Source organism: Amblyomma americanum, chromosome 11, assembly GCF_052857255.1.
Source record: "Amblyomma americanum isolate KBUSLIRL-KWMA chromosome 11, ASM5285725v1, whole genome shotgun sequence".
NCBI classification, from domain to species: Eukaryota; Metazoa; Arthropoda; class Arachnida; order Ixodida; family Ixodidae; genus Amblyomma; species Amblyomma americanum.
The window spans coordinates 83,637,867-83,656,611 of record NC_135507.1 but is presented as its reverse complement, the minus strand read 5'-3'; positions in this window follow the sequence as shown (position 1 = coordinate 83,656,611).

Below are 18,745 nucleotides of genomic sequence, written 5' to 3'. Positions count from 1 at the left end.
TGTCGACGATGGCGTGTCCTGGGCAGCACCTGGTACCTGGAGGATTTCTAGGATTGACTGATGGCTGGGTGCGAAGTCCGAGGCAGGCTGCAGTGCCCACCGAAGAGCAAATTCTTCAGTATCTCCGATCATCCGGCATGTGATGCGAACACCAGCTGAGCAAGGGCCGCCGCTTCAGAGATGAAGGCTACATTCGGAACATAATGTTCAATGAAATATCCCCGATCAGTGAGGTTGGCGTTTTCCGCTGTATATGCCTGCCATCCATGAAAGGTGGATACTACATCGTTCACGCCGTAGTACAGAAAACGACTGGGGACAACAGTTTCCACAAGCAATCGTGCTCAAGCGCTGTAGAATAGCTACACGAGCTATAAAAGCACAAGCGTGCTCGCAACAAAGCAGCTCTGTTAGCATTTCACTGTATTTTCCCACAGCACACCGCTGCATAAGTTAAACAAGCATGCGCGTCCATAAAGACGAGCGCGAGAGGCGCACATTGAGTCATTCCGGCGATACCACGCAGCGCTATTCATCATGGATATGATGCGAACACACGCATAACGCACCTTCTTCTTGTTCTGCCTCTTAATACATGGCACATACCCACACGGGGGGATTGGCCAGGGTGTAGTGGCATAAACAAGGAAATTTCCATAGGAGATTATGACAAAATTTTAGCACCATGCGTGAATGCTCTCGTAGCTTCTTTTTCGTTGCCCGCTCCATCGCGCGTTGAAAGCGGCTCACAGCACTTGCCTATTCGGCCTTCTTGCTTGAGAAAGCAAAAAACGTCGGAACGAAGTCTGGGTGCCGCGGTGACATTCGAGGCCTTCCTGCCCATGAATAAAACACTTCGTGATAGACTGCACACATTTAAACACAGTACCTCGTCCGTATCTGTCACAAAGTGATTCCCGCACAGTCTTGACGTGCTTGATGGTGCCCAAAGGCGGCCACGATCGTCGAGCCGGCGAACTGCTTTTATCCACGCTTCGCGTCGAAGGCTGTCCCGGGAAGCGCTCGGAAAGCGAAAAAATCCGAGTTTGCTTCCCTTTACATATTGGGCATTTCAGCCGTTGGCAACATATTTCGTAGGTATCGCCAAATGCGTCGCGCTGAACGCCCGACGGCTGCAGCAACGCACCCCGCGTAGGAAGCCGTTTTATTTACACTTCCACGGCCGGTCTCGAGTGGAGCGCGCGACCCTTCCAATATGTTTCGCGACACCGCCGCCAGGGGATGGGCGCATGCGCAGTCGCGTCGTGAAAAAGGCGGATTGCACTGTCATTTACCGTATCCAGCCGCTCCAACCTGCGCCGAGATACCTTTATCCTTTATCTTAAACTGCTGTCGGTGCTCCCAGCTGCCTGTGCGTCTGTAAAATGTGCGTCAGACAAACAGCATGTCCTAGGCGTAAATAAACGACTCGGCTGGAAAACAAGATATGTGTTTCTATGTGTTTAAGGACCAGAAACTTCGATGCTATGTCGGCACGGTCATATTCTGACAGCCTCCGATTCGACGTGAACGATCTACAATCAATCACCAATACAAAATGAATGCTATCTGAGAAATGCTATCTGTGTGTATCGTCTTATTTGCACTCAGCTGGTTGTTGTCATGAATCGTATTTTTCCTATCTAATGCTTTTCCGCTGGTTCATATGAGAATGTGAAGAACGAATCCCCTGCTGGGTCGTCAGCATGGATCAAACGTGTACTTAACTCGTCTAAGCTTCCCTGCTGCTGACATATACAGGTGCAGTCAAGACGGTATGGAGGACGTTTCACGTAACGAAATTTTGTCACGCGTTCCGCTGGGAAAAATATGAACGGCACTAGGAGTCGGAAGCGCACCAGCGCCATTTTCTAGCGCGAGTAGTAAGCACCTCCTAATTTCCCCTAGATTAGGCATGAGAGGGGCTTTATTTCAGCAGCGTACGTACGCCGTATTATTACGGTCGCGACTGCGTAGCTCGAAATTCATTATGTCCGCAGGAAGAATCAGCTTGTGCTCCATCGAAAAGGGCATGGTCTTTACAAAGGTGACAGAATTTTTTTTGCACATCTGTAATTAACGTATGTAGTATATCCAAGTGACAATAACACTGACATCCAAGGGTTGTCCCTGCGAAATGTTGAAAAGACGTTGTTAGGACCGGGCCTACTGTGACCACGAGGTACCATCCTCCGGTGGAACCGTTCATCGAACGCCCGGTGGCGTCGCAGCATTGGTCACCCGTAGGAGCATGCGATGGAAATTTCCACCACCATATGCACACGTGGCCGGTCTGCTGTTTAGGGACACCTAGGGACACTGGGGAGCCTCACGAGTATAAGGCCGGCGCAAGATCAATGCCTTGCCAGACGCAGGAGTGTGGACTCGTGGTGGAGTCGTTATGGTGTGGTTTGCGATGCATGGGCTCTGTACATGTGCTTCCCTACTGTTGTTCAGACGCGCCTCGGCGTTCCCTTACATCTGTAAATAATGTACATATAAACGTTTGTTCCTTCAACAAGCCTTCAGGAGCGTTCCCTCATCGTCGGAGCGTGGGCCTCGTCCTCAGCGTCCATCAAAGCGCTGGTGTTTGTCCTTCTCTTGTCTCGTCTTCCTTAGCGGTGTTTTGTCCAGTTCTTCAAAAATGTACCAACCAAGCCGTATTTGCCCTCTTCTCAAATCAACGTGCGGATATCCCCAGCAACAGCGGGAAACTACCTCGGTCATCCCTAACATAACGTTTTGGCCGCACTTTCTCTATCCCAAAGATCTCCGTAGAAGTCGCTGAGGATTCTGAGCTCGTTTTTTTTTTTACCGCGGGAACTTTATCTACACGCTCCGAACATTCATAGGAACTTCAAATTATTGTCCTCTGCGGCCGTCTTTCCGATTACATCGGCGTAAACGTCCTTAGCTGCTAAAGCTTTTGCAAGCTTTGTGATTTGCCCGAAGTCTGCGGTTGGTTATTGGCCCGTAAGATAAAAAGAACTTAGATAATCTTAACAATCCGGGTGTTTTACTACTTTTTACGATTTCGAGCTCTGGCACAGAGGTTGTCTACTCAGTGGGGCTGTTCTGTATGTGTGCAGGCTGTTTGACAATGTAATGAAGTGGGCCCTTGGTAGGCAGGGCTGCTTGATTTTTTTCTGTCAAACCATTGCACCGGGCACAGGTGCCGTTGTCCTTGCTTCAGTTTGTACATTTTTTGGGTACAGGCTGTTCAACAGTGGTTTTCAGAGGACATCTTGGTCTGCTCAACTTCTAAACTTTTGCTAAGCACTCTTCACAGCTGATAGTGTTTTTCTTTCACTTCATGCTTTCTTGCATAGGCGCAGGCTGTTTTCTAATGTTCATTCTGCGACCCCCATTGTTTGACTTTTAGGTCTCCCATAGATAGTGTTGGTCGGAGGAGCAAGGGCCTGGGCCATTTTCATGCAAATTAATCACAGCACATTCTACTGGATTGTTGCGATTACAGTGAGGCCTGGAGATTGTTCCAGTTATGAGATGTGAGCATCTGGACTAATGCTTCTTGTGAAGTGATGTATCTTGCCTGCAGTGCCCTTATTTGAGCTGTATCACACAGATGAGAAATAGCATGTTTAGTGATGCAGTGTCAGGAACCTTATACACACGTAACTGTATTTGTCATCTTTCAGATGTGCCCCTGTGTGGCTCTCAAGGTAAGGTCCAAGATTTAACCGTCTTCCGGCGTATATTGAAGTGATGCAGGTATCACAGAAGCATCCCTGCTATATTCTCGTACGATGGTGCAGGATGTCAATAATCAACAATTTTTTATTCAGCCACATCGTGCAGGTAAGAGAAGCCTGTTTGAAAGATACAGTGCAGGAAGTGCTGTGAATAGACTGCGTCACCTTTGTGTCGAGCGCTCAAGAAGTCTGCAACACGCAGTCAAAAATGAAATTAGAAAGCAGTCCATGTTTTGCGGGCAAATTGCTTTTGCCCACATTGCTTGCAGATTCATGTGGCTGTAATTTCGCGTCAACGTAGCTTTTAAATGTTCGACGCTACGACAAGGTGTCGACTTTTATGCAGGCGGACTTTTGTGCGCTCTACACAAGGGTGACGCAGGCTGTACATATTTTTCTTTAGTCTAAATATATAGCAGACTCCCGGCAGGTGCAGGCACCTCTTGTTCAAGCTTGTTAAGCCAAAAAACAAAAACAAAATGCAAATGTTCTACCGGCCGCGGTGGCTTAGTGGTCAAGGCACTCGTCTACTGATCAGGAGAACCTGGGTTTGAACCCGACCGCGGCGGCCGCGTTTCGATGGAGGCAAAACGCAAAAGGCGCCCGAGTGCTGTGCGATGTCAGTGCATGTTAAAGATCCCCAGGTGGTTAGCCTCTCTTGGTTAGCCTTCCTGGCTCACGTACCTAACTGTGATTTCGGTTCACCTTATATTTTCACTTCTGCAGGCTGCTGTGCAGAGCTGGATTTGATTTCTCCATGTTACCATGCACCTAGTCGTCATCTTCCTTGCAAGAGAAGTGATCTTGGACACACCTAGCAAGCTCCTCCCTGCCATCTAAATCAGAGCAACTAGCTCATTAAAGCAAGACCCAGAGCCTAAACGTTATTTATTTTAACAACTGATTGCGGCTCAACACTTTCCCGCTAACCAAATGCTTACCACTTTAATGTCAACCAAACCAGTGCATTGGATTATGTGCATTGAATTTGATAAGGTTAACACAGCGACTGTAAAACGTGTTTTCATAAGAATTTACTGCTCCTGACTGCAGAACTTCATCCCTCGTAATGTGGGCTCATTTTTCCTGTCCTCGCAGATAAGCTTTGAACTCTGTTTTAAGCTGTTTCTTTCAGAAAAATGAACTCTAACATTTCTATATCTTTAGGATTTAAAGGTAGCACTAAAATCAGTCTTCAAATGCGTAAAACAATCCAGGCATCCATTTGTGAATAAACAAGGAACGTCTGATCCCTGAAAAATTGGCAGTGGTTAAATTCTTCTAAACCTAGTTAGAGCGAGCGAAAGCTCCATTACACTTGGGTATACGCTAGCTTGGATGCTTTAAACGCCTCGCAGGCGTTTCAGGTGCACTGTCAGCCGCGCTCTCATCCATAGCGACACTACACGCGAACACCGAGTCACGTGCATTGTCACATGACCACATAGGCGAAGCGGCGGTCGGAGCAGTGGAGCAGCGGCTGCAGCTGCGGCGAGTTACGTGATCTGACGTCACAGCCGCACCTCCGGCGCTCCTCCTGCTGACGGCCAAACTGCAACACCCGATGACCTTGGTGAAATATGGCATAGTGGAGCTCTCGCTCCAAAAATGTCTACCGAACAAGGTTTTATTCCATCTACAAGAGTAGCGTTAGCACAGCTACAGGCGTTGCACAGCTGCAGCCACAGCTACACTAGTAATACAGGCGTGGCGACCTCGATGCGATGGCTTGAGTCTGCCCTGTATGCCTGCCTCACCCACATTCGCCAAGCACTGCCGCTCTACTGCCTTCGTTCCATGCACCAGCGGCATAGTGGGATGTCTCCAGCGCCAACTGAATGCTGCCCGAACTACACGGAAGAAGTTAGGACGGCGCTAAAACGACAAAGACAAAGAGGCACGAACACAACAGGACGGGCGCCACAGGTTGGTACAAGTAGTGACGGGGTCGGTACAGAAACTTGAATATAGGAAAGGGCCCAGTGCAGAAGAAATATGCTCAAGAAGTACTTTGATTTGGGCTAGTTGGTTCATATCTTGAAAGAAGTTAGGACGGCGCTAAAACGACAAAGAGGCACGAACACAACAGGATGGCGCCCGTCCTGTTGTGTTCGTGCCTCTTTGTCTTTGTCGTTTTAGCGCCGTCCTAACTTCTTTCAAGATATGAACCAACTAGCCCAAATCAAAGTACTTCTTGAACTACACGGCTCAGTCAAAACAAGTCGGTTGACGGTTCACCTCTGGTGCTACTTAGTTTAAGGGCCGTTATCCGAGTGGGCCCCCAGTGTCCTGCGGCTAAGCTCGTCTTCAGTACTCCCCTGTGTATCGGGTGACCCCGATTTATTTGCTCACTGGGCCGAGCGACTTGAGTAACACACCATTATTCGTGCTCCAGGCTTCATTACACTGCCCGCGCCGCCTGCGTCCTATCCAGTTTCGAATTCAAGTCTAAACAACGGTCCATGTAGCGCACTTCTTAAACTGCGCCTAGGAACACAGCAGAACGAAAGCGAGAATTAAGAGCTCACCGGGAACATGCGCGCGTGGTGACAGAGCACAGCAGTTTGTTTCCTGGTATACTGATCGTCAAACGTTCTTTTCTCTACACGCGAAAGCCTATAGCAGCCGTAACAGAAAGGACAGAAAGCTGTGGGTGAAAATCTAGGCATCTGAAAGTAAAAATCAGACAGTCTTGTGAGTAACGCTCAATGAGCCAGATTCAATAGTCGCACCTTCTGGGACCTCAGTGAGGGCCTTGTAGAAGTCAGAACTGTGACCTCCAACCTGCGGTGCGATTAGCGGCGGGTTCGGGCCAAGAGGGAACGAAGTCGAATCTTCTACTTGAGGAGAGTTTATTACACTGGAGCAGGTTACGAGGCAACAACCAGGCAACCACTGCAGCGAGGTAGTTCCGTATGCGCGCGGTGTGAAACATCAAAGATGGCTAACGCAGACGACAGGAGCAGACAGAAAAGAACAACACTTTTATTGATGGAGATCGATTATATGATCGGCTTACCTACTCCGCGAATCCGTTGGCTTGCGCAGCGACCCGGGCTTTTCCCAGCAGCTGCTGCTGGTGTGAAAGGTCCGAGATAGACAGCGCGTCCTCCCACTTTCTGATCCTTGTTGAATCTATGAGTTCGAGATGTGGCTTCTCTTGACATCCTCATACCATGTGGAATAAATTGCCTTTGCAGAATCTACATTGTGGTTTGTATTTTTCCGTGTAATGTTGTCTAGTAAGTATGTGTTAGAGAAACTTTCAGCTCACATGGTGTGGCTCTGTTCTGCTTTCTCTCTCCAAGGCGGTAAGTCGCTGACGGTGGCCGGTAGAATCGGTGGCGGTAAGCAAGACAGCAACGTGCCCTCCCCCCTCCTTTTTTGAATAAACTCAGTTGTCAGTGCGCGCCGCTCCAAGTCCTAGTGTAGCGCGTAATTTTCATTAAAAAAAACAGTGGCGGTAGCGGCCCTGTTGGGAAATGCGCGCTTGATTCGTAGCGTCGTTCCGCATCATGGTCTGCCCAAGCCATGCCAGGCTTTGCACATGCTAGCCAAGTCCGTGATTCGCACAGCTTGTGCCGGTAGGCGATAGCGCCCTTGCTCCAGTTTAGCGTGAAGTATGCAGTGGTCACTGCCCAGTGTCTGGAGGGTATTGCACCATGATACAAGGAGTGGACGCTTGATAAGTGCATGTGGGGTCCTGTGCATTGTGCCGCATGATGTTCATGCCGATGTCGGTCGGGAGGTCTCCTGTCGTTAGCATATCCCTCTTCAGCTATTGACATTTTCAAAAAGGGGTCCATGGGCACTGGGTTGTGCTTCTAGTACAGGAAAGAGTTGAGGATTAAGCTCCCCACGTTCTCCGCACAGCCCAGAAAAGCAGTTTTCCCGAGCATCGTGAAAAGGTCTACACTCTCAAAAAAAGGTAGTTGTTACTTTCAGGGTAGTAACTGCTTGTCACATATGTTACTACGTAGTAACTGTAGGTTGTAACTGCAAGGTAGTAACGGTTACTACCTCTGAGAGGGAGCAACAGGAACTACCTATAGTCACACTTACTACCCTTGGAGTAGTGTCTTCAACTACCCTTAGTAGCGTTTAATACCTCAGAACGTAGTAACAGCAACTACGTTTAATATCAGTTACTACATTCGATGGTAGTTGCAGGGACTACCTTTAGTAACAGTAATACCTCTGAAGGTAGTAACAGGAACTACCCTTAGTAGCGTTTACTACCTCTGAAGGTAGTAACAGTGACGGTACTCAAATTTCATTTAATACCTTTGAAGGCAAAGACAGGAACTACCATTAGCGACGTTTACCTCTAGATATCAGTAAAAGAAACCGCTAATCTGAATGATGGGTAAGAGGCATGCACTGCAACATCGCTGCAACACTGCTTTAAAAAATAATGACTCCAGAGTTAGAAGCAATAAGAAGCAGAACTCTTATATGGCTCCGAAAAGACCAAAATCAACGCAAAAACCCATAACTAACACGTAGGCGGGATCCACACTTGTAAGCAGGAGCGCGAGGAGTGGGAGCGCACCACTGGCGCACGTGCATGTGGCGGGAGTTTTTCCCGACTTTCGTATCGAAATTTTGACGCAACCGTTTGTTGTACACCGCTGCTGGTGGCGTCATACGACTTTTCATTTGTGCCTTAGGCGGTGTGGGCTTGGCAACATAATTTTTTTTTCTTTTTCTCTGCCCACAATAATATATGCATATACACATGCCTCTTAGGTTGGAGGCTAGCTCTCGACAGCGATTCGAACCGTCGACATATATACCTCCAATTGCATGCATTTCACCGACTTTCGTTCCGAATGGTGTCATACTAGTAGCAGCCACATTTACTACCTTTGCTCTCGGTGAGGTAGTAATAAGGTAGTACAGAGGTTGTAACAGTCAAGAAAGGTAGTAAAAGACGTACTTACTACCTTTTTACTACCTCCTTTTTCATGGAGGTAGTAGCGAGGTCGTAAGAAGGTAGTAAAAGACAGCAACTGCTAAAAAAAGGTGGTAACCGCAGCCGTTACTACCTTTTTACTACATTTTTTTCCCTAAGAGTGTATAGTTGTGGACTTGTGGACTAGCTTGTGGCCTTTAAGGAAGGGGGGGGGGAGTCTAGCTGTAACTAGATGTAGGGTCCATCTATCTAAGGAGTCACAGCTGGTCTCAGATTCGGGCTGTCCTCCTCGCTCTTGCAAAAGTACGGTCTGTTTTCTCGCTCTTCCTCATCTTTGATTCGCCCAACATGACCACGCGATCCAATGCAGAGCTAGCAACGGTTTTTCTTTTGGAGCGAGAGCTCCACTACGCCATGTTTCGACAAGGTCATCGGGTGTTGCAGTTTGACCTTCAGCAGTAGGAGCGCCGGAGGCGTGGCTGTGACGTCAGGTCATGTGACTCGCCGCAGCTGCAGCCGCTGCGCTACTACTCGACCACGGTGCGCCGACCGCCGCTTCACCAGATGTGGTCATGTGACAATGCACGTGACTCGGTGCTCGCTTAAGGAGGCGACGCCGCTCTCGCGTGAAGTGTCGCCATGGATGAACGCGCGGCTGGCAGTGCGCCTGAAACGCCTGCGACGCGTTTCAAGCCTCTGACCTAGCGTAGCCAAGTGTAATGGAGCTGTCGCTCGTTCTAACAAGGTTTAGAAGATTTTAACCACAGCCAATTTTTTCTTTCCAAAAGGGTCAAAGGTCTAGTTCATGCGCAGTAGGGAGCCATGATGTGGCCGATTGCATGAAGTGAAATAAGGGGGCTGGATCCAGTGACGATTACTTTCAGACATCGGTTCCTTTGGTCGTAGCTAAGCGGCAGCTCAAGAATGTCGAGCCGCGAGAAATTATCTCTCGAGAACTATTCGCCGCGTGTTCACAGGAAGTAATCAGCGAACTGGATTGACGAAAGTAGGGCTACAAGTCAGTGAAGAATACCTCAGTAGTCTGTGAATTGCTGATTGCAGTACTTTGCTTTGTAACTCGGGTGACGAATTGTAGAACATCGTTGGTGACTCAGACGGGTAAGGCTGAACAATGAGTTTCAATATTAATATAAAGAAATCTAATGCAATGTTTAATAGTTTAATAGAAGATACATTTGCTTAGGGCGGACCATCACCGGAGATCCGGACAGCGAGAATGAATAGCTAGGAGAATGTGAATGGGGTGGAGTGCATTTGGCAGGTTTACGTCCTCCCACATGATTAATAGCATCTTAGCAAAGGTTACTGAGAGGAAAGTGTATAGCAGCTGTATCTTAACAAAGTAAACTGAGGGGCCAGTTGATTAGATATATTGTACGAACGACGAACGCAGCGTTGAGACAACACAAAGAAAAGGTGAGGACAGGATGGGTGCTACACTTACAACTGATCTGCAGGTTTTTCTTATCGGTACTAGCCCGAGAGGCAGAAACATGGAGGCCGACGTAAAGGATTTACCCAAACTGAACACAGCGCGGCGAACTATGAAAAGGAAGGTGATAGCCGTAACGAAAAGACAGGAAGACAGCACAGCTGGTCAGGGAACAAACGCGAGTTAATGACATCCTAGTTGAAGTCAAGAAATTGACTTGAGCAGGGCATGTAATGACGATAAGAGATGACCCGTTATGGTGTAGCGCCACCACTGACGCTAGCATTCGGACGAATAGGAAGCGTTGAGCTCGCGCAATGGGAAAAATATCTGGCTACAGTCTAGAGCAGTCGTGGCCACCAGCTGCCCAGTTCCAGCCTCGCACCGATTCCGAAAAAATATGGTAGCGACCACAATTATTACGCAGTGGCTCTCAAGAGAACGCAAACAAAGGAAGGGGTGGCAGAGAATGAGGCGGGCCGATGAGAACAGGAAGTCTGCGGAGATAGCGTGGCCGCAGCTGGTACTGGACAGAAGTGATTAGAGAGATATGGGAGACGCCCTTGTCCTTCGTTATGCAGATTATATGTACTACGTACCCGACTGTGGTGCAGGCAGGGGCTTATTATTTTTTAACCTTTTTAGTTTGCCCCAATCTAATATATGTCAACATGTCCGGCGTGGCAGCAAACTTCGGTAGGCCCCCTTTATCCCTTTCCTTACAGCGTGGTTCAGGTGCCCACCGAGATGTGGGACAGTTACTGCGCCATTTCCTTTTCTCAAAACCCAATTTTCAATTTCAATTTTTCTCCGCGCTTATCGTTCACGCCATATGGCGTGCCCACGGCGCTGAAAGGAACCGTTTTGGAGAGTGAGGATGGAACCGTGGAGAGTATGCACACTTTGGGCGAGCCGCTACGCGCTTCTGTTTGCAAAAATGGTGGCGCCTAAGCCTCATTTACTTCTCGCGGCGTTTGCGGTCGCAGTCGATAAAGGTGGCACGCAGAAAAGAACGACGCCTTGGACATGGCGGAGGATGATTTCCGGTGTCACTTTAGGCCGATGAAGGCGCTCGCTTGTAGGCTGTCTGCCAATTTTGAAGGAGAAGTCGGGACAAATGGGTCGATTGCCGCAGTGCTCTGCGTGCTTCACTCCTTTACGATCGGTAGCTTCCAAATTCCATCCGGTGGCCATTCGGCTCTCGAAATTCTCGGCGGGCCAGAAAAGAATAACGTAAGGGAATGCCTCCGCGGCAGCGTCGCGAAACGCATCAGGGTGGCGTGTGAATCCTTTTTAGGCACACATTCCTAACAGGCGAATTTTACATCGCATGATAACTACGTGCGGCCGTTTCTACGGGAAAGAGTATATACGTGTATTCGCACACGATTGAGATGATGATGATGGCCTGAGGATTCCTACATCACACATTGGTGAGAGTGCCTTCTTTTTCCTCCGGCGTTCGTTAAGCTTTACTTGTCCACAAGTGGTAGCGAGGTGCTGGAAGTGGTAAGAGAATACGTCTACTTAGTGACCGCTGATCCGGATCATAAGAAGGAAATAACTAGAATAAGAATTGGGGGAACGCATATGGCAGGTTCTCTCAGATCATGGATGACAGTTTACCAATAATCCTCAAGAGAACAGTGCACAACAGCTGTATCTTGCCGGTACTCACCTACGGGGCAGAAACGTGGAGCCTCGCGAAAAGAGTTCAGCTTAAGTTAAGGACAACGCAGCGAGCTGTATGGAAAGCAGAATGATAGGTGTAACGTTAAGAAACCGGGAGTGGGCAGAGTGGGTGAGGGAACAAACGCGGATTAATGGCATCCTAGTCGAAATCAAGAGGAAGAAATGGACTTGGGCAAGGCATGTAATGCGAAGACAGCCGCTGGTATTTAAGGGTAATGGAGTGGATTCCAAGAGAAGGCAAGCGTAGCAGGGGGCGGCAGAAGGTTATGTGAGCGGATGAGATTAGGAATTGTGCAGGCACAGGGTGGGCGCAGCTGGCAAAGGGCAGGGTTAATTGGAGAGACATGGGAGAGGCCTTTGCCGGGCAGTTGTTGTTGCCTTGGTCACATGGCACATACCCACGACGGGGGATTGGCCAGGGTTCAGTGGGAATACCCCATAAAATAGGAAAAATTTGAGTCAAGCTTAAGAGTGAACCTTGGGTGAAATTTCAGAGTAATTTAAAAGGAAAAGAAGGAACAAAATATCGGGAGAAAATATTTGAGAATTAAATAATGAAAGATATGAAAATACCCAAATGCTTTTTTGAATGCGGAAATTTTTTGGAAACATTTAGCAAGGGAATCTGCCGGTAGCTGTTATATAATTGTGGAGGTATTCATAAACTTGATGCAGTGCAAAACCCCTGGCGCTCGCGCCGAAAGAGTGGAGAGAAACCAACAATAATAATAATAATAATGATAATAATAATAATTGGTTTTGGTGGAAAGGAAATGGCGCAGTATCTGTCTCATATATCGTTCGACACCTGAACCGCGCCGTAAGGGAAGGGATAAAGGAGGGAGTGAAAGAAGAAAGGAAGAAGAGGTGCCGTAGTGGAGGGCTCCGGAATAATTTCGACCACCTGGGGATCTTTAACGTGCACTGACATCGCACAGCACACGGGCGCCTTAGCGTTTTTCCTCCATAAAAACGCAGCCGCCGCGGTCGGTGAAACCCAATTTTGTAATGGGAATTCCTAGATGTGTTCTCCTCTGATGTGCAAACCTCCGGCAAGAGAGTAAGAAATGATCCAACGCCTCTACTTCGCCACGTGCAGTGGGCGTAGTCAGGCTGATGATGATGATGTTCTAATGTTCGAAAAAAAAAAAGTCGCCAGATCATCTTGAGCACTTGTGGTTTTTATTTTCCCCCTTTTTGTAGCTACGCAGTGCTGTTACTGTTCTACAGTTACACCAACTAATCCACAGTGAACCCTTTGTACGTTTCTTCGCAGCATTCGTCGGGATGTGAAGGAAGAATAGCGCGAGCAAAACCTGCAAGAACGGAAGAAGGAGAAGAAGACGACCCCACCAAGCGTTCATCCGCGCGGGACCTCGCTCAGCGATCTGCTTGGCAAGTACGGAGCGTGCAATTTTCTTTCTAAATTTTACTCCTGAGGTCTTTTCGTACACGCCTACCGGTTAAAGAGACATGTTCTCTGGGGTGTGCGCGCAGTTAGTGCGGCGCGCAGCTTTCAGAGGACACGCAGGGGGCAAACATTGAGGGACCATTTGAGCTCCGCCTTAAGGGTATGACGCGACAGCGTTAATGGGTCCCTTCAGCGGCCTGGAGTCCTCTTTGCGGTCCTTTTCGTAGACACGGATACAATTCTTGCTTTCACCATCACATAACGCTTAACCTAACCTTGAGTGTAGAATTCGATAGCATTGGAGAGCCCTCCCGATACATTACTCTTTCTGTGTCGCCTTGGTTCTGCCTGCATGGCCATATACGTGGAGTTGGTCATTCTCTAATCTACGAGATGATCTGAATCTGAGCTGTAATCGGATACAACTCAAGAACCCAGCGAATTTTCCCCGTCTAAGGAGCCCCTTCCAGCCAATGGCGTCGGCCGATTCTTATTACCCTGTTAGTGTGGCAAAGCAGGGAGTGGTAGATGAACAGGGATAATCTCTTCCCTGTATGGTCGAGGATAGACCCCTCTCTCCATTGCGGCGCCGCTCCCTGCATTCTCAGGCTAGCAGGGTCATGAGAATCGGCCGACGCCACTGGCTGGAAGGGGGCCTTTTGACAGAGGAAGAGCCGCTGCGTTCTTGAGTTGTATCCGACTGTAATTGGTTCCTATCGCAATTGAAATAGCAGCCAACGAAGGACACCAACCAGCAGCAAAGTGGCGTTGACGACTTCTGTTTCATCCTGACCCACCCCCCTTACATTCCTCTGTGCGCCTAAGTAAAGATTATTTGTTAGTCAGCCTCGTGTAGCGTCTCTCTGCTGTATGCTGTCCCTCGTTGGCCGCTTTTTTAATTGCTCTAATCTAGATTCATAAATCGCTGGCAGCTTTCGTATATCCCTCCCGGCGCAGTGGCACAGCGGCTGAGCGGTGTGCCACTGCCCCGGCAGGTTGCTATGCCAAACAGGGTCACCGGTTGGGGCTTGTGAACCCAGGTTGCTACTTACGAGCGACCTCTGGCGACCAATGAATGGTTTAACTGCCACAGAGCATAGTGGACAGGTTGTGATGACGCCACAAGGTCACGTGATCCAAGTGGCAGGTGGTTGACATTGCGTCTGTGGGGATTTTTTGCTCATGCCTCCTCCACCGCCGATGACAACGACGATGACGCCCGAGTTTTCTGCTGAATGGGACCCTTAACTCACTCGCGTTAAACTTAGCGCACGTCTCATTAAGATGCCCGGCTTCCAGGAACTCTATGGTGAGAGTAATATATATGGCGCACGATCCGTATCTCTGCGCGTCCTTATCTTTGTTTTACTTTCGGTCGCTTGATAAAAGCCACAACAATAAACGTGTGAAGCTAGCACCTCACCTTTGGTATTCTGATTGGCTGAATAAGTGTCATGTTTTTTCAAAAAAAGGTGAGTGAAATGCCCCCCCCCCCCCCCCCCCCCCATTTAAAACGACACAGCTAGGACCGGCTCAGGGCGTAAAGAGCTCTGAAATTTTGGCCAGTGTTGTTCGATGAGGATGACCGAATCATTGCGGAGGACAGTGGTTACTAGAATGATGGAGACAGGCTACTCGAGAGATCAGTTTTTAACGCATAGCCAAGGAGACTGCGGAAGAGCGCTTTACAAAAACTAGCCGGGTTATTCAAGCCGAGCAGTTTGGTTGTGGTGGTCGTAGCTATTTTTGAGCGCCTATAAGCTGCGATCGGAGCTAATCCGACAGCATAAAAACGTGTATTAGAGGCGGAACACTTCAGAGACGCGCGCAGCAGAGAGACAGCTCTAGTCCCTACTAGTTTCTACCTTATTATTACACAGTTTCGAGTGATTGAATAAATATTTATTTAGGAGAACTCTGGGTGGAGCCCAGTGCCGATGGCGGAGGTCACCCGGTCGACCAGCCATTGCTGGTGTGTAAGGGCAAACAGGCCACCCACATTTAGAGGCTTGGGTGGGGTGAAACATGGGTGGAACAGCCGGAATAGCCTGGCATTGCCGCTCCATATGTTAGAGGGAAGGACCTACACAAAGAAAAAAAAGCAGGAGGACTAAGGGATGAGTGTGGAAGCGAATTTGCGGAATAGTTAATTCAATGCAGCAGCAGCAGCCTCACAGGGAGATTACTGAGCTAGTAGAAACGCATATGTTCACCCCATTAAAGTGACCGGAACGCACCGAAGGCTTAAAATATACCTCTTCATGATGCCCGGAACGAACCGCAACCAGCCTGCTCATCAACACGCCCTGTTTAATATATCCGGAACAGGACGCAGCCTGTGTTCGCCTAAGCTACAGCCGCGTCACCTCCATGAGCGGCCTCATCGGCTTCCTGGGCATCGCTTTTTCTCTGGGTGCCTGCGATGGCTCTGCGACAGCGCTGATGGCAACCCAGCCTCGCCAGACCAAACGTGAGCGGCGTCGCATTCGACTGTAGATGTTGACATCAAGTCGCATTGTAGGACACAGCGTGTGCCTACGTGGTCTAAAGGTTGAAGTGGACCTTGTAATCTTAGCATAGAGTATTAGTATTGTGTACTCTTTTCACCAGAAAAAGGCGAGAAAGTTTTTACGCTGGTAACTTTATTACGATCATGATGATGGCATGTAAATGACTTCAACACCGGTGTCCTGTAGTGTGGCGTATCCAGAAATTCTCAACCCCATCTGGAGTCCTGAAAAAAAAAATAATTCCTTTTTTTGGGGAAAGGACATGGCGCAGTATCTGTCTCATATATCGTTGAGCACCTGAACCGCGCCGTAAGGGAAGGGATAAAGGAGGGAGTAAAAGAAGAAAGGAAGAAAGAGGTGCCGTAGTGGTGGGCTCCGGAATAATTTCGACCACCTGAGGATGTTTAACGTGCACTGACATCGCACAGCACACGGGCGTCTTAGCGTTCTGCCTCCATAAAAACGAAGCCGCCGCGGTCGGGTTCGAACCCGGGAACTGAAAAAATGTCCTGAATGTGGTGCTGAGGTGAAATGGTGGCATAAAATTCGGCTCGCATTGACAGGCCGGCGTACGTGGCGCGAATGAAAACTCGCTGAAGCACCCTGAGGAATATCCACTGCTGACCGACAGAGAGTGCGCAGACTCGCCTATGTTGAGCGATGGCCTCTCACGTAACCAATGGCGACACCCGCCCCGGCGGGAAGGTGAGGGTGCGCTTGTACTACAGACACCTATGCAAACACCTATTTCACCTATGCAGTGTTGAAAAACAACTACATATACTATGTCAATGCCTTTGCAGTGTACGTTGATAATATTTTTGTTTACTTGTCTGTATATTCTAAACAGTAGTATCATATTTTCCACATTTTGTTATTTGTAGAATTATACCGACAAAGCCTCATTTCATGAATTATTTCGTTGTTTACGTCATAGTTTGTTGTGTTTGCGTTGCACCATTTTTTGGTTTTTCCTAGCATGTTTACCTGTTGAATGTTCTCGTTAATAATTAACTAGACCACTTTCTTGTTGACTTAACTATGCGCTCCTGCCACATTCTCAAATGGATTAGCAGAATTTGTAAATCAATACGTGTGTGTGCCTGCCTTGGCGCGAACTGGCTATCACATGCGGCGTGCCCTGTAGGTAGGGGGAGTTTAGTGCCGGCAGCCCTCTTGACGCAGTCCCGAATGGGATTAGCAGTATTTGTAAATAAATAAATGCGCGTGCGTGTGTGCCTGCCTTGGCGCGAAGTGGCCATCACATACCGCGAGCCCTGTAGTTCGAGGGAGGTTAGTGCCGGCGGCTAGCCCTTGCCGTAGTTTGACCTCAGAGAAGTGCTACCTTACGACTGTGCGAACACCGCTGTCACCCAGCTCTTGACCTGCGAAGGAGCGTGTGCCATGCAGACTTCGGCACGGCCTCATCGTGATCCTCCGGTCGACGTACTGTCGCAGTGGTCGCTGAACAATTTGTGTTTCTGTGGTTTGCCTCTCGTGCATGAGGGCACTATTGTTGCAAGAATTCTATTCGTACTGTAGCCTAGCTGTATAAAGCATTAGTTTGCATATGTTGCATTGTTCCATAGAACACTACCATGCGGTCTTACGAGAGGGATTTCGAATGTAAATTTGTATCGCCTCGCTTCTGTATGTTTTTTTATTCAGTGAACATTTGAATGCGACACATTCTCTGGCATGCGACCGGCGAAACCTGGGTGCCAAAGGACCAACCTGTTTGACACTTTGTAGTTGGCATCTGGCTGAGCTTGTCGCACTAACTCGAGGACATCACCCGTGCGATCGGGTCGGCTACCTTCCCACGCTGTAAGGGTGTCTGGGAATATACACCACCAGGGTGTGTGTTATAAATGGACTGAGGCCGGTACTTCACCAGTCCGTGGGCGTGCGGTTCATGCAGACCTTGCGCCAGATGCATTCACAATAGCTGGGAGTGCAGTAGTCTACCGCTCTTGGCATCATTGATCTCTCTGAAGGAGAACGAGTGTGCACGGCCTTTTTTGGTGACATATTACGCAGCAACAGGCGAACCGTGTTGTTGGCATAGTGGACACGCAGTTCGTTTTCTCAGATAGGACCAAAAGTGCATTCGGAGGAAATCGGAATAATGTTACTTGGCTTTAACGCATCTGTTCCAGACGAAGGCGGCTGCGACGGGGTCCTCTTCACGCGCCAACGCCAGTTCTGCGACGCCGCTTTCAGACACGATGCTCTCAACGCCAGTGGGGGACGCCAGGACTGCTTGCTCGTAAGAGACGGTGGCAGGGCTTAGCCATTTGCGTCCGCTGAAAGCCCCGTAATAATGGTCACCTTGCAAACCTGAGCTTGTGATCATCATCATCAGTTAAACTACTGCAGGACTTATCTCTCTCTCTCTCATGTACTTCCATTTGGCCCTGCCCTTGGCCAGCTGCAGGCAACCTGTCCCATACGCCTACTTGAATCACGTCGACGACTTCTACGTTAGTGGAAACGTACAACTGAGATAAAAAAAAATTCGCGGTGGTTTAGCTCTGGTTAAGCCTGGAGCGACGTGATAGCAACAGCTGGCCGAGTGGAACTTGCTCGGTTGAATTGCAAAGTCAGTCTTTCGCCGCTCCGTTTCGCTGGGCGTTCCTTCTTCATCTTCGTCCCACTTGACAGGGCACATGCGCACAGCTGTTGCAGCTCGGTTTATCACGTGGCTGGTCACGTGACAAACCACGTGACCTAGTGGCGGCGCCGCCACCATCGCATGTCGCTGCCACGGTCGCGTGCAACCGCCACGCTGAAGGCTCGAAATGCTACCGTGACTTAGCTCTCGCTACAAAAAAGGAAATGAACTTGGGCATTACATGCGACACCGATAGCAGATTACCAATGGATGACGTAAAGATAACGGAGCGGATTCTAAGAGAAGGCGAACTTAGCCTGGTGAGGAAAAATGCGGGTTAGGGAAGTGATATGACGTGGTCCGCCGAGATAGCGTCGCCGCGTCTCACGTAGGTGTAGGTTAATTCGAGGTTAGTGGTATAGGCCATAGTCCTGGCA